Source organism: Carcharodon carcharias, chromosome 4 (assembly GCF_017639515.1).
Source record: "Carcharodon carcharias isolate sCarCar2 chromosome 4, sCarCar2.pri, whole genome shotgun sequence".
NCBI lineage: Eukaryota > Metazoa > Chordata > Chondrichthyes > Lamniformes > Lamnidae > Carcharodon > Carcharodon carcharias.
The window spans coordinates 65,002,447-65,017,673 of NC_054470.1; positions in this window are offsets into that span (position 1 = coordinate 65,002,447).

Here is a 15,227-nt window from a genome sequence, read left to right on the forward strand (position 1 = left end):
AAGATAGGACTCACTGTGGCTCCAGACATATAGAAAGACTATTCCGTTAATCCTTGACCACGTGCCCCAACCAAACATCACAGGATTATAAAGTAAATACTGGGAGATTATAACAGCCTTCCATTCTACTGCCTGACATCACTCAATCGTAACAAGCATGAATCTGAGGTCGTCTCCTCTGTTACTTTGTCCAAATTACTATTTCCAATCTTGGCCACATAGTGTGTGTGAACTACTTCTTGCTGGCCAATTATCCTAAATTGCCCTTTCACCAATTTTAACCCATGCCCCATTCCTCAAGTGTCTTGGCTTACCCTGAGCTGGATGGCTGCCAGTCAGTGCCCTTTCCACAATCCCACATACTGCCACACACTTCTGCAAACAGTTTAATGACATCATGAGCTTGGATAGGGCAACTGAAGGCAAAAGTCCCTGTGACCTGTAAGAATAATGCAATCAGAGCATAAATGACTGGGTGAATGCCAACCTTTGATTTTCAAAAGAAATCTTAGGAACCATTCCCTCACACCTTTCCCACTGTACTTCTCCATATTCCTCCAGTTTGTGACACCAGGGTAGTAGTGTGAAGGTCAAAGGTGAGATCCTTACAGCTAAATTGAACCAAAAACACTCACCATGGAGTGGATCCAGATAGAGAGGTGAGGTGCCAGTCGAAGCAAAGAAAAGGGAGTTGTCAGCACCAAGGAACTTGCTTGGGAGAGGAAAAATATTAAGTGCAAGTCACAGAAGAGCCAATGGGAGGTGAAAGGACAGGAGGCAAGCTGCCAGAAACAGCCCAGTAAAGGTAGGGAGTCTGTGGTAATCTGAGGTGTAATACACCTTTAACAGAATGTGAGCAGATCGACCACGTGACTGTAAGACCCAATAGCAGTGTAGTGTGGGCTCCTATGTTAATGTTAGTCTGGAGTAGGGTCTGGTTGGAGAAGCACACATCATGTTAGTGCTCTGTTGTCTGTGTAAAAAAATAGCATGTGCCTCATTTCACATCGGTCTCTGTGTTTGCAATATATTGTGATCGACTCACCTGCTGACAGATAAGCATGCAGCCAGTTCACGAGCAAAACGACCCCCTAGTAAAACATAACAGAATCAGTACAGCACAATGGGTAATTGCTTTCCCCAGATATTCAAAACTCATAACTGGTCTATTTCTTGAGCTACATCAACTTTAAAGTGACAGGTAAGAATCAACTCCCATAAAGATAATTTCCTTTCTTGGCCATCTTGGGGAATCTCCCAAACAAGGAAATGAGTATTCAGAAGGTCAGCACAGCCTGAGCCTTACTCTCACCAACTCCACAAAGGCACCTGTACACTTGAAAACTGGTTCAGAGATACCCACTGGAGAGGATTTAATTAATGAGTGAAAGAGAATGTTACTGAATGAAGCAGCAAGTGCTGAGAAGCAGGAAGAGCTGAGGTGTGCAAGATATTGCTCCATGAAAGGTAAAGAAAAGACTGCCTTTGGCTGAGGAGCCACGGAACCTGAAGGTCCAATCTTTAGATGAAAATGACAGGGAAACATCGATTTGTAGTGGAAATATAAAGATAGAACTTGCACTTATGTAACATGACCTAAAGACTCTGTAAAGTGATTCAACACTAATGAAGTACTTTTGAAGTACTTCTTCAGTACTACTAGAGTAGTCACTAATCTCACGTAAGAAATATGACAACCAATCTTAGACAGCAAGACCCCAAAAAAGTAATAAAGAAACGAGTAATCTGTTTTGTCAGTGGTGTTGCTTGAGGAATAAGTGTTGGCTAGGGCACTGGGAAGACCACTCCCTCACTGCTTCAAAGAGAGTATTGTACATCCAAATGAGAGGGCAAATGGGGCCTTGGTTTAACATCTCATCAGAAATAAGGCACCTCCAACAATGCATCACTCCCTGGGTAATACATTGAAGTATCAGCCCTGGATTTTTGTGCTCAAGTTACTGGAGTGGGGCTTGAACCTACAACCTTCTGACTCAGGTGGGAATGCTACCACTGAGCCTTGGCTGACTCACCAGTTTTCTGTATGCGATCAAGGTGGTGAATAAATTGGAGGTTTCCAATATCCAAAACACTGTACAAGGAGGCTTTTAAGGAGCCTCAACAATTTATGATCTATATTCATGACTTGGATGAAGGAACCATCTGTATTGTAGTCAAATTTACTTATGATACAGAGACAGGTAGGTAAACAAGTGGTGAGGAGGATACAAAGGGTCTACAAAGGGATATAGAAAGGTTAAGCGAGCGGGAAAAGATTTGTCAGATGGAGTACAATGTGAGAGAATATGAGGTTATCCACTTTGGCAGGAATAATAGAAAAGCAGAATATTATTTAATGGGGAGAGACTGGGATCAGGATTCTTGTAAATGAATCACAAAAAAATTAGCATGCAGGCACAGCACGTAATTAGGAAGGCAAAAAGAATGTTGGCCTTTATTCCAAGAGAATGGAATATAAAAGTGGGGAATTGGTAAGACCGCACGTGAAGTATTGTGTACAGTTTTGGTATATTTACTTAAGGAAGCTTATACTTGCGTTGGAAGCAGTTTGGAGAAGATTCACTAGACTGATTCCTGGGATGAAGAGATTGTTTTATAAGCAAAGGTTGAGCAAGTTGGGCCTATACTCATTGGAGTTTAGAAGAATGAAAGGATATCTTATTGAAACATATAAGATTTTGAGGGGGCTTGTCAATGTAGATGCTGGAAAAATGTTTACTCTCATGTGAGAATCTAGAACTAGGGGTCACACTTTTAAAAATAAGGGGTCTCCCATTTAAGATGGAAATGAGGAGGAATTTCTTCCCTGTGAGGGTTATTGTTTGGAATTCTCTTCTACAGAAAGCAGTGGAGGCTGGATCACTGAAAATATTCACCGCTCAGCTGGACAGATTTTTGATCGACAAGGGAGTTAAGGGTTATGGGGGACAGACAGGAAAATGGAGTTAAGGCCACAATCAGGTCAGCCATGTTGTTCTTGAACGATGGAGCAGGCTCAGTGGACTGAATGGCCTACTTCTGTACCTATTTCTTAAGAGGTTATAATGCTCTGGAGGATATGTTCCTGGCTTGGACTCTCCCCCCACCCCGGCCCCGGGATACTTTTAATGGATTCGATATACACCAACCCTCCATGATATTCCACCTATGTGTTCATGCTGAGCGCATGAACTTGCGAAATTACATTTCAAATTTCATCTGTGAAACAAGTCACACTCAGTACAAAACTGTCATGCTGAATGGGCAGTGTGGGAAGAGGTTAAGTTCAGTACAGTAAGCAGTGTGTCAAAGTTGGAGTCAAGGCATGTTACTTGAGGCACCGATTTCTTAGGGGTGAAGAAGGCTATGCGGTTCTGTCTTAGTTCATCCGTCATGAAGCATCCTTGCAGCTCTTGTTGCTATATCCAGCTGGTTCTTAAACCATTCCAAAGTTTCTTTCCTCCTCCACCATTCCTGATGTTGATCACTCTCTGAGTGAAGAACCTCATGATATAAGTCCTAATGTTAGGAACGTAGGAACAGGGGTAAGCCGTTCAATCCCTCGAGAGTGCTCAATCATTCAGTTAGATCCTGGCTGATCTGAAGTTCAATACAGTTTACTTGTAATTTCTCTATGTTTTTTGATATCTTCACCCAACAAAAATCTATCAATCTCAGTCTTGACAGCTCCAATTGTCCCAACATCCACAGCCTTTTGGGGAAAGGGGATTCTGCATTTCAATTACCCATTGTGTGAAGACATTCTTCCTGATTTCACTCGTGAATAGTCTAGCTCTAATTTTTTAATTACATTCCCTTGATCTTGATTTCCCCAATGGAGGAAAAAAATTCCCTGTATCTATCATATTGAATCTTTCAACTCTTTCACTAGTTTGAACCTGTGTCCTATTCTCTTCCTCCTTTAGTTCATTTAGTTAACAATATTGCTGAAAAAGAGACATTTTTTGTTGAAGCTTTTCATCTTGCACTCATCAGGACAATTTGTAAGAAAACACCAATGTCAGGGAAAACAACAAATTTACACTGCATGAGAAGAGAGTGCAGATTGGTTCACAAGTGGGCTCTGGTTGGTAGTCATTGCCATGGAGAATGTATCAGTTGATGGTGACTGACAGTTAACCGCCAAGCATTGTTTAAAATTTAAACCAGGCACTTGATTCTGATTGGTCAAGACATTGCCCTGGGGAATGAATCAGCAAATGGCTGTCAATTATTTTGTTTAGCTGAAACAGGTGCAATGTGTGTACATGTTCTTTCTCTCTGAAAGAACAGGGCCCTGGGTATTAATATATGTTGATTCCTGTACATGCAAATGCATCACACTGTGAGCCTGGCTAACAATTTTAAATTGGTTATCAGTGTAATTTTTAGCACACCGAGGATTATTTAACAAAAGCTGTCCAATCTTGGAATCACATCTAATGTTGGACACTATGTTTTGAGTTTTGCAAGCATGGGCTTGGAGGGTATGGTTTGTACCTTTGCCCAATGCGAACAGTGGAAGGGACCTGCTCCTTGATACGATTTGCCAGACTTTGGGATGTACAGCCTGCATGCCTAGCATCACACAGGCACTGAAATTCATATACCACATTACTCATTTGTGTGATAGGTAGAACGTCATTTTGGTTTGACGGTGGCATTCTGTTAGTGGTAAATACCATTTGCTTTGCTACTGTACAGTAGCAGCATGAAACAGCTAGCTTCACCTGTTGTTCAAATTTTTGAGATATCTTGCCCTTATATCTTGTGCTAAGAATTACACTGACAACTAATTTAAGATTGTCAGCTGGGCCCAGAGTGTAGCGCATATGTGTACTGGAAGCTACATATATTAATACAAAGGGCCCTGTTCTTTGCAGGCAGAAAGGACATGTACACAAATTGCGCCTATTTCAGCTAAACAAAATAAGTGACAGCCATTTGCTGACTCATTCCTCAGGGTAATACCTTGATCAATCAGAGTCAAGCTGCCTGGTTTAAATTTCAAACAATGCTTGGAAGTTAACTGTCAGTTGCCATCAACTGGTTCACTTTCCATGGCAATGTCTCTACAAATCAGAGTCCACTTGCCAACTAACTCTCTTCTCAAACCGTATAAATCTGTTGTTGCCCCTGACATTGGCATTTTCTTGCAAATTCTCCTGATGAGTACAAGACAAAAAGCTTCAACTAAAAACCCTTTTTTCAGCAATGCTCAAGTTCTGTACTACCAAACGACCATTAGTTAACAGTGCAGAGGGAACTTTATTCTCCCTCTTAAATCTATCCTGGGAGTACTCATTGTTGAACCTGAGTGCTGAAAATTGAAAAGTGCTCCAGTGATTAAAACTGCTCAGTTGGATCAACGCAAAAATTCAACATTTTCAGAATGGTCTGAAAGAAAAAAGCCACAAAAGAATGACCAGGGACCCTCATCCATCAGAATCTGTTCTGGCTATTTTCTAGATTCTAGATTCAAGCAAATCTGGCTTCAGTGATGAGATAGACTTGTCTATAGTACATTGGGGAAATCTGTCAATGGATAAAATGACAGAAGATCAGTTAGAAGTATTCAAGAAAGATTTTAATATGTTACGGAACCAGTTAAAATGCCTAAGGTCATGACCTCTATCTGCCAAATAAAAACAGCCACAGATGATTAAAATGATAAAGGACAGCATAAAACTAAGAAAAAATACAGATTTGCAAAAACTAGTGCAGTTTGTGGCAACTGGGAGAGATACAAAGGATAACAAAAGTTGACCAGACAGACGGTAAGATTTACACAAAGGGAATATGGAAAGAAACTTGCAAAATCGATACTTTTTTTTTAACAATTGTATTAGGAAAAGAGGATGGTCAGGAGCAATGTAGGCCCTTTGAAAGCTAATAGTGGTGACGTTGCAAATGGAAATAAGAAAATGGCTGACAAAAGTTGAACAATTACTTTGTGCTAGCATTCCCAGTTACTGGTTGACTTCTTTGGCTGGACGGCCGGTGTGGATCAGATTGGTGCTAAGGGCATGGTGTTCAAACCCTCTTCCAGCTAAGGTGGATTCGGGGACTACCACCTTGGCCTATCCTGCTGAGGGTCATACCAGACTTTGGGCAGACAACCGAAGATGTATTCCCAGTAGAGGAAAAGAGTAGCAGGCCAATCATCCCAAGGAAAATAATATTGAATCAGGGATGGGATATTAACAAACTAAAGTAAGCAAAATAACAGTAATTAAGGAATCAATGGTTCTAAAGAGTGACAAATCCCCAGAACCAGTGGTTTCCATTCTATGGTTTTAAAGAAGTAGATGAGAATATTGCAGATGCCCGAAGTCTAATCCTCCAAAGTTCTCTCCATATGGGAATTATTCAAGGAACACAGAAAGTTGTCATATATAGCAAGATATAGCAGATATAGCAAGCACTTAGGAAGCCAAACGGGATGTTGGCCTTTATTGCAAGAGAATTGGAGTATAAGAATAAGGTATTCTTGCTACTAGTGTACAGGGCTTTAGTGAGACCTCACCTAGGGTAGTGTGAGTAGTTTTGGGCACCACACCTTAGGAAGGATATAATGGCCTTGGAAGGAGTGCAGCTTAGATTTAACAAAATGATGCTTGGGCTCCAAGAGTTAAATTATGGGGAGAGATTACATTCACTAGGGTTATATTTCCTGGAATTTAAAGGTTAAGGGGTAATTTGATCAAATTTTTGAAGTGAACAGATAGGCTAGATTGAGAAACTATATCCATTGTTTGAGAAGTCTAGATCTATGCGGAATAACCTAAAACTTGGAACCAGACCTTTCTGGAGTGAAGTTTGGAACTCGTTTCCACCAACAGCAGTTGATGGGTGAACAAATTGCTAAATATAAAACAGTGATTGGTAGATTTTTGTTAACCCAAAGGCATTAAGAGTTATGGAGTAAAGGTGGGGAGATGGAGTAAGGTTGCATGTCAGCTATGATCACATTGAATAGCGGAACATGGCTAAATGGCCTACTCCTATTCCATATCTCATGAGTTCAGGCTCTTCTGCACCTACTGTGGGAATACAATCTTTCCATGCGTGCAAACTTTAATATGAGATTTATTTTAGGAACTAAAAGTTAACACAGCCTTGTATTCTCATGAATAGTTAAGCACACACAAATTATATACATTTAGGTTGCTACATCTTATCAATAATTCAGAAGCTTGTTTTGCTTTTAGAAGCATCAATTGGCTTCTGTTCTTATTTTAATACATCAATCCCATTCCTCTGTGTAGTCTCCAATAAAGGCAAGTAAATTAATATTTCAAAGTAATGCAAAAGATAATCGAAAATAAAGCTAACTAGGTATTGATTGCAAATATTATATTCCATCTGCCTCGACCTGCTTTTGATCCTGTGGTTTGATGTTTCTCTCTAAAGACGAGCACATTCATTACATTAGCCTATTCTAAAGAAAAAACTTGTATTTCCGTAGAGTCTTCTCACATCTTCAAATGTTTTAAATTGTTTCACATCCAATAAGTTACTTCTTGTTTTAGTCTTGTTTTAAAGGCAAATGCAGCAATTGATTGCACAAAGTGAGACCCCACAAACTGCAAATGCAACGAGTGGCCTGTGAATAAGTTTGGAGAGGGACCCAGGTCACCAGGCAAACTCCTTATCCTTCTTCAGGTTCTACCATTGGATCTTTTACGTTCACTTAAGCAATATGAAGTGAAACTTTAGCTTAGTGGTACCACTCCCACGTCTGAGTCAGAAGGTTTAGGATGTGGACCATATGCCAGACAGTGCCATGACAGAGCAAACATATGGGGTGGGATTTTCAGCACATGCCCCCTGCCGGGATTGTCTTGTCCCGCCGCAAGTCAATGGACTTCTGGCTGGGGCACCGCCTCACCCACAGTGGGTCCCACCAGCGATGGGGTCAGAAAATCCCCCCATGGACCCCAGTTGGAGCAGGCCTTTTCTCACTCAGCCTGTCTTGCAGATTTGCACAAGTGATGATCTTTCACATTATCCCTTAGATTATAAACTTGCTTCTGTCATTCTGTTTTAAGTTCTTAGGAAGTCAGCCTTAGAGAATGAGCCTCAGGGCCTTCTCAAAGGCTAAGTTCTTAAGGCTTAGTCTATAAGTATAGTAATTGTAGTTTGGATAAACGTAGGCTTGTAGCTTTAAGAATAATCCTGTGTTGTAAGATCACATGATCTGTGTTAACCAATGTGTTAACAGCACAGGGAACCTCTACAGGAGAGTGCTTCTGTAGTTATGGAGTTTGGTGCACATGTGTAGTTACTGCTGCTGCTTTGTAAATAAAGTTAAATGTTTTCACTAAGAAAAGTTGCCTGAAGATCAACTCTATAAAAAACTGGCAATGAGGGGAAATCAGGTTCGGTGCTGTACCTCGCTCAGCGATTGTGAGTATCTAAGATCCTTAAAAATGACAGAAGATATACTCATCCAAAATGCCACAGTTTGACAGAATCAATTCTTTTGAGCTAGCCACCGATGATTGGTTTCAATATATAGAACATCTTGCATTCTTCATTCAAGCAAACAAAATCATTGGGGGAGAAAAGAGGAGAGCAATCCTCTTGAGTATTTGTGGGAACAGAACCTACAGTTTGATTCGAAGCTTGACGGCCCCCAGTGGCCCGGATTCGAAGACTTTCAGTGAATTAGTCAACCTTGTTAAGGGACGTTTTCAACCCAAGCCCTCAGTTACAATGCACAGGTTTAGGTTCAATTCATGGAGTAGAGCCCCGGGTGAGACAATTCCTACCTACGTGGTGAAATTAAAGCAAGTAATGGAATATTGTGATTTCGATGAACCCTGAATGAAATGCTCAGAGATCATTTAGTATGTGCTGTGCAAGAAGGCACTATTCAGTGAAGATTGCTGACTGACTACAGAGGCATGAGGGAGGAGCTGGCCAGAATTGACTGGGAGATGAGCCTAGCAGGAAAGACAATGGAACAGCAATGGCAAAAGTTTCTGGGAGTAATTTTGGAGACACAGCAGGAAGAAGAAGCATACTAAAGGGAGGACGAGGCAACCATGGCTGACAAGGGAAGTCAGGGACAGCATAAAAGCTAAAGAGAAAGCATACAATGCAGCAAAGAGCAGTGGGAAACCAGGGGATTGGGAAGCCTACAAAGACCAACAGAGGACAACTAAAAAAGAAATAGGGAGGGAGAAGATTAAATATGAGGGTAAACTAGCCAGTAATATAAAAGAAGATTGCAAGAGCTTTTTTTAGATAAATAAGGGTAAGAGAGAGGCAAAAGTGGACATTGGGCCACTGGAAAATGACGCTGGAGAAGTAGTAGTCGGGAACAAGGAAATGGCGGAGGAAGTGAATAGGTACCTTGCGTCAGTCTTCACGGTATAAGACATGAGTAACATCCCCAAAGTTCAAGAGAGTCGGGGGGCAAAGGTGAGTATGGTGGCCATTACCAAGGAGAAGGTGCTAGGAAAACTGAAAGGTCTGAAGGTGGATAAATCACCTGGACCAGATGGATTACACCCCAGAGTTCTGAAGGAGATAGCTGAAGAGATAGTGGAGACGTTAGTGGTGATCTTTCAGGAATCACTAGAGTCAGGGAGGGTCCCAGAGGACTGGAAAATCACTAATGTAACCTCCCTGTTTAGGAAGGGAGTGAGGCAAAAGACGGGAAATTACAGGCTGATTAGCCTGACCTCGGTCGTTGGTAAGATTTTAGAGTCCATTATTAAGGATAAGATTTTAGTATACTTGTAAGTGCATGGTAAAATCGGGCAAAGTCAGCATGGTTTCATCAAGGGGAGGTCATGCCTGACAAATCTGTTAGAATTCTTTGAGGAGGTAATGAGCAGGTTAGACAAAGGAGAGCCAATGGATGTTATCTACTTGGACAAGGTGCCGCACAGGAGGCTGCTCAGTAAGATAAGAGCCCATGGTGTTAGAGGCAAGGCACTAGCATGGATAGAAGATTGGCTTTCTGGCAGGAGGCAGAGAGTGGGGATAAGGAGGTCCTTCTCAGGATGGCGGCCGGTGACTAATAGAGTTCTGCAGGGGTCAGTGTTGGGACCACAATTTTTCACTTTATACATTAATGATCTAGATGAAGGAACTGAGGGCATTCTGGCTAAGTTTGCAGATGATACAAAGATAGGTGGAGGGACAGGTAGTATTGAGGAGGCGGGGAGGCTGCATAAGTATTTGGACAGGTGAGGAGAATGGGCAAAGAAGTGGCAGATGGAATACAACGTGGGGAAGTGTGAGGTCATGCACTTTGGTAGGAAGAATAGAGGCATAGACAATTTTCTAAATGGGGAGAGAATTCAGAAATCTGGAGGGCAAAGGGACTTGGGAGTCCTAGTCCAGGATTCTCTTAATGTTAACATGCTGTTTGAGTCACTAGTTAGGAAGGCAAATGCAATGTTGGCATTTATTTCAAGAGGACTAGAATATAAAAGCAGGAATGTACTGCTGAGGCTTTTTAAGGCTCTGGTCAGACCACATTTAGAATATTGTGAGCAATTGTGGGCCCCGTAGCTCAGGATGTTCTGGCCCTGGAGAGGGTCCAGAGGAGGTTCACGAGAACCATCCCAGGAATGAAAGGCTTAACCTATGAAGAAAGTTTGAGGACTCTGTGTCTATACTCGATGGAGTTTAGAAGCATGAAGAGGTATCTGACTGAAACTTACAGAATACTGAAAGACCTGGATAGAGTGGATGTGGGGAAGATGTTTCCATTAGTAGGAGAGACTAGAACCCGAGGGCACCGCCTCAGAGTAAAGGGAAGACCTTTTAGAACAGAGATGAAGAGAAACTTCTTTAGCCAGACAGTGGTGAATCTATGGAATTCATTGCCATAGAAGGCTGTGGAAGCCAGGTCATTGTGTGAATTTAAGACCGAGATAGATAGGTTTTTGATTGGTAAGGGGATCAAAGGTTACGGGGAGAAGGCTGGAGAATGGGGTTGAGAAACTTATCAGCCATGATTGAATGGCGGAGCAGACTCGATGGGCCAAACGGCCTAATTTCTGCTCCTATGTCTTATGATAGAATTACCCTGCAATTTGAGAGGAAAAAGTTGGAATCAGATGTAACAGTATTACAGTTGAATAAATGCAACTACAGAGGCATGAGGGATGAGCTGGCCAGAATTAACTGGGAGATGAGCCTAGCAGGAAAGACAGTGGAACAGCAATGGCTGTTCTGGGAGTAATATGGGAGACACAGCAAAAATTCATCCCTAGGAAGAAGAAGCAAACTAAAGGGAGGATGAGGCAACCATGGCTGACAAGAGAAGTCAGGGACAGCATAAAAGCTAAAGAGAAAACATACAATGCAGCGAAGAGCAGTGGGAACCCAGGGGATTGGGAAACCTACAAAGACCAACAGAGGACAACTAAAAAAGAAATAAGGAGGGAGAAGATTAAATATGGGGCTAAACTAGCCAGTAATATATAAGAAGATTGCACGAGTTTTTTTTAGATATATAAAGGGTAAGAGTGATGCAAAAGTGGACATTGGGCCGCTGGAAAATGACGCTGGGGAAGTAGTAGTGTGGAACAAAGAAACAGTGGAGGAATAGGTACTTTGCGTCAGTCTTCACAGTGGAAGACATAAGTAACATCCCCAAAGTTCAAGAGAGTCAGGGGGCAGAGGTGAGTATGGTGGCCATTACCAAGGAGAAGGTGCTAGGAAAACTGAAAGGTCTGAAGGTGGATAAATCACCTGGACCAGATGGATTACACCCCAGAGTTCTGAAGGAGATAGCTGAAGAGATAGTGGAGGCATTAGTGGTGATCTTTCAGGAATCACTGGAGTCAGGGAGGGTCCCAGAGGACTGGAAAACTGCTAATGTAACCTCCCTGTTTAAGAAAGGAGTGAGGCAAAAGACGGGAAATTACAGGCCAATTAGCCTGACCTCAGTCGTTGGTAAGATTTTAGAATCCATTATTAAGGGTGAGATTTCAGAATATTTGGAAGTGCATGGTAAAATAGGGCACCACATTTAGAATATTGTGAACAATTTTGGGCCCCATATCTCAGGAACGATGTGCTGGCCCTGGAGAGGGTCCAGAGGAGGTTCACGAGAACCATCCCAGGAATGAAGGGCTTAACATATGAGGAACATTTGAGGACTCTGGGTCTATACTCAATAGAGTTTAGAAGTATGAGGGGGGATCTGATTGAAACTTACAGAATACTGAAAGGCCTGGATAGAGTGGACGTGGGGAAGATGTTTCCATTAGCAGGAGAGACTAGGACCCGAGGGCACACCCTCAGAGTAAAGGGAAGACCTTTTAGAACAGAGATGGGGAGAAACTTCTTTAGCCAGAGAGTGGTGAATCTATGGAATTCATTGTCACAGAAGGCTGTGGAGGCCAGGTCATTGAGTGTATTTAAGACCGAGATAGATAAGTTCTTGATTGGTAAGGGGCTCCAAGGTTATGGGGACAATGCGGGAGAATGGTGTTGAGAAACATATCAGCCATGATTGAATGGCGGAGCAGATTCGATGGGCCGAATGGCCTAATTTCTGCTCCTATGTCTTATGGTCTTATGGTCTTATGAAGTGAATCTTGATTTTAACACAGTGTTAGAAATAGCGCTGGTGATGGAAAGCTCTGTTTGGGGTTCACAAGCAATTCAAGAGGTGTAAAGTGGCGCCATGCTCCAAATCGGGCGGGAACAGTCAGCCGAAAGTGGCGTGAAAAGCCGGGACTCCGCCGTAAAGCAGGAAACAGCCCCCGCTAACTGAAAAATGAGTGGAAACAGCTTAGAAACTAAATTGCAAAATAACTTTCAGTGACATGGAAACAATCAGCCCTCTAGCGATTGGTAACTTAAAAAAGTAGAATGTTTTTTTTGTCACATAATGAAACAGTGCAAAGCGAGATTTAAACAGACTTCCAAACAACAAATGAAGTCCAATGAAGTCTTTAGTGTAGTAGAGCCAATTCTGACATTTATCTGTTATTCAACATGAAAGTTGTGAAGACAGAGTCAATATTTGTTACAGTGTAAGCAAATGGTAAACCATTAAAAATGGAAGTAGACATGGGTGCTTCTCCCTCTGTAATAGGAGAACACACTTTCAGATATTTAAATAAAAGTGATCAACAATTAAATTTGGAAGAAAAACATCTGCCAAGTTGAAAACATACACAGACAAAGAAATCCAGTGAAAGGTATCACCAAAGCAACTGTTCGTTATAGAAACCAAGCGGCCTATCTACCCGTGATGGTATTAAAAGGCAGAGGACAAAGCCTTCTAGGTCGAAATTGGTTGAGGAAATTAACCTTGATTGGCCAGTGAGATTTCAAAAGGAAGCTGGAAGAGTTCCTGTCTTGAAAAAGGAACAAAGCAAGGTACTTCAGAAAGAGACTGGAGAGTCCAAGGACCGCAACAGGATGAAAAAGGAGTGTGTAAGGATTCAGCAACCTGAAGAAATGAAGTCTGTCTTAAACAACAACATAGAACTGCAGAAGAAACTCAAGGAGACTCTGCCGAATGACAGAGTTTGAGATGAAGTGAGTAACCTTCGCAAAGAAAAGGAAAACCTGTTGAAAGACCTTCACACACTACAAGATTCCCGCAGGTCAAATTTTGTGCCTCTGGGAAAGTATGAAGAGAAACAGGAAGAATTTAACACCTCTCTGAACATACTGAATAACCAGTTGACAGAAAAGATGCTGCAATGTTCAATTTTCCTGGAGGAAGCCAACAGATACAAGAAGGAGACAGAAGAGGTGAAGAATCAACTAAATTAAGCTGAAGAGGCTTTGAAAGCAAAAGTTGTAGAACCTTCCAAGATGTGAGTGGACAATGAAGTCTTGGGTAGCTCAACTACTGAATTAAGACAAGTTGAGATTGCATCTGAGAGAACTCTTGCCGACAGTGAAGTCAAAAAGATCAAGGCTAAACTCTGTGATAAAAAAGAAGCAGACACGTAGTAAGAAGATGCAGAATTACTGATGAGGCGCTGTCTTCGGACAAGACTGAGCCTAATATTTTCCAATTGCGAGGGGAAGGTGGAGTAAAGTCAAGGAAACCAAAAAGTGACTCATGATTTGCATAGCTGTGAGAGACAATTTACTGTTGGAGAAGAAGTATATGTAAAGAATTTTGGTGGAGGGCTGAAGTGGTTACCGGGTAAAGTAAATTTAGTGACTGGACCATTGTTGTACCATGTGGAAGTGGAGGGCCGGATCACCGGTAAGCGCGTGGATCATTTAAGCAAAAGAGGGATACCCCAACAAAATGATATCACACCTGTAACCATTACTGAACCTGTGGCTCCTGTTGCAGATGCTCATCCAAGGACAGACATGTCTGATGTCTCTATTGGAGTGGATGACACTGAACTGCATGTGCCTAATGAGGTACCTGATGTTTATATGATCCAGAGAATGTGCTTCCTACAAAAGAATCTGAAGTTGTGGAGCTACAGCATTCCACACGGATCTGGAACCCACCTGAAAGACTGAACTTGTAATTTCACGACCTTTGTACATATTGTAATGTCATGAGTTAAATATCCTTGTAAATACAAAATGTACAGAAAAGTTATAGGGGGAGGAATGTAATAATTATAGTTTGGATAAATAAATGTAAGACTGTAGCTTTAAGAATAATCCTGTGTTGTAAAATCACATGATCTGTGTAAACCAATGTGTTAACATTGTGGGGAACCTCTACAGCAGAGTTCTTCTTTAGTTATGGAGTTTGATACACACGTATAGTTGCTGTTGCTGTAAGTAAAGTTAAATGTTTCCACTAAGAAAAGTTGTCTGAAGATCAACTCTATAATAATAAGACTCACTAAATTCCCTCCCTAAGGTTTACTCTAAAGTCTCACTTTCTGATGCTCCCCACTTGAGGCTCACTTTCTAAGAATTATTCTCTAAGGCTCAGTCTCTAAGGTTCTCCCGCTAAGGATCAACCTCTAACGCTCACTTCCTCAGAGTTACTCCCTAAGGCTCCCTCCCTAAGATATAGTAAAGTTTACACCCTAAGGTTCACTCTTTGAGGCCCACTCCTTGAGTATCACTCTCTTTAGACTTGTTCCCTCAGACTTACTAAGGCTTATGCTTACTCCCTGAGGCTCACTAACAGACACTACAGGCAACTTCCATCTCATACTTAAGGTGCTTAAGAGATAAAGAGGTGATAAAAATGGACCTTAACCTGGAAAAAAATTAGAAAATGCAGTGAATACTCAGCAGGTTATGGCAGT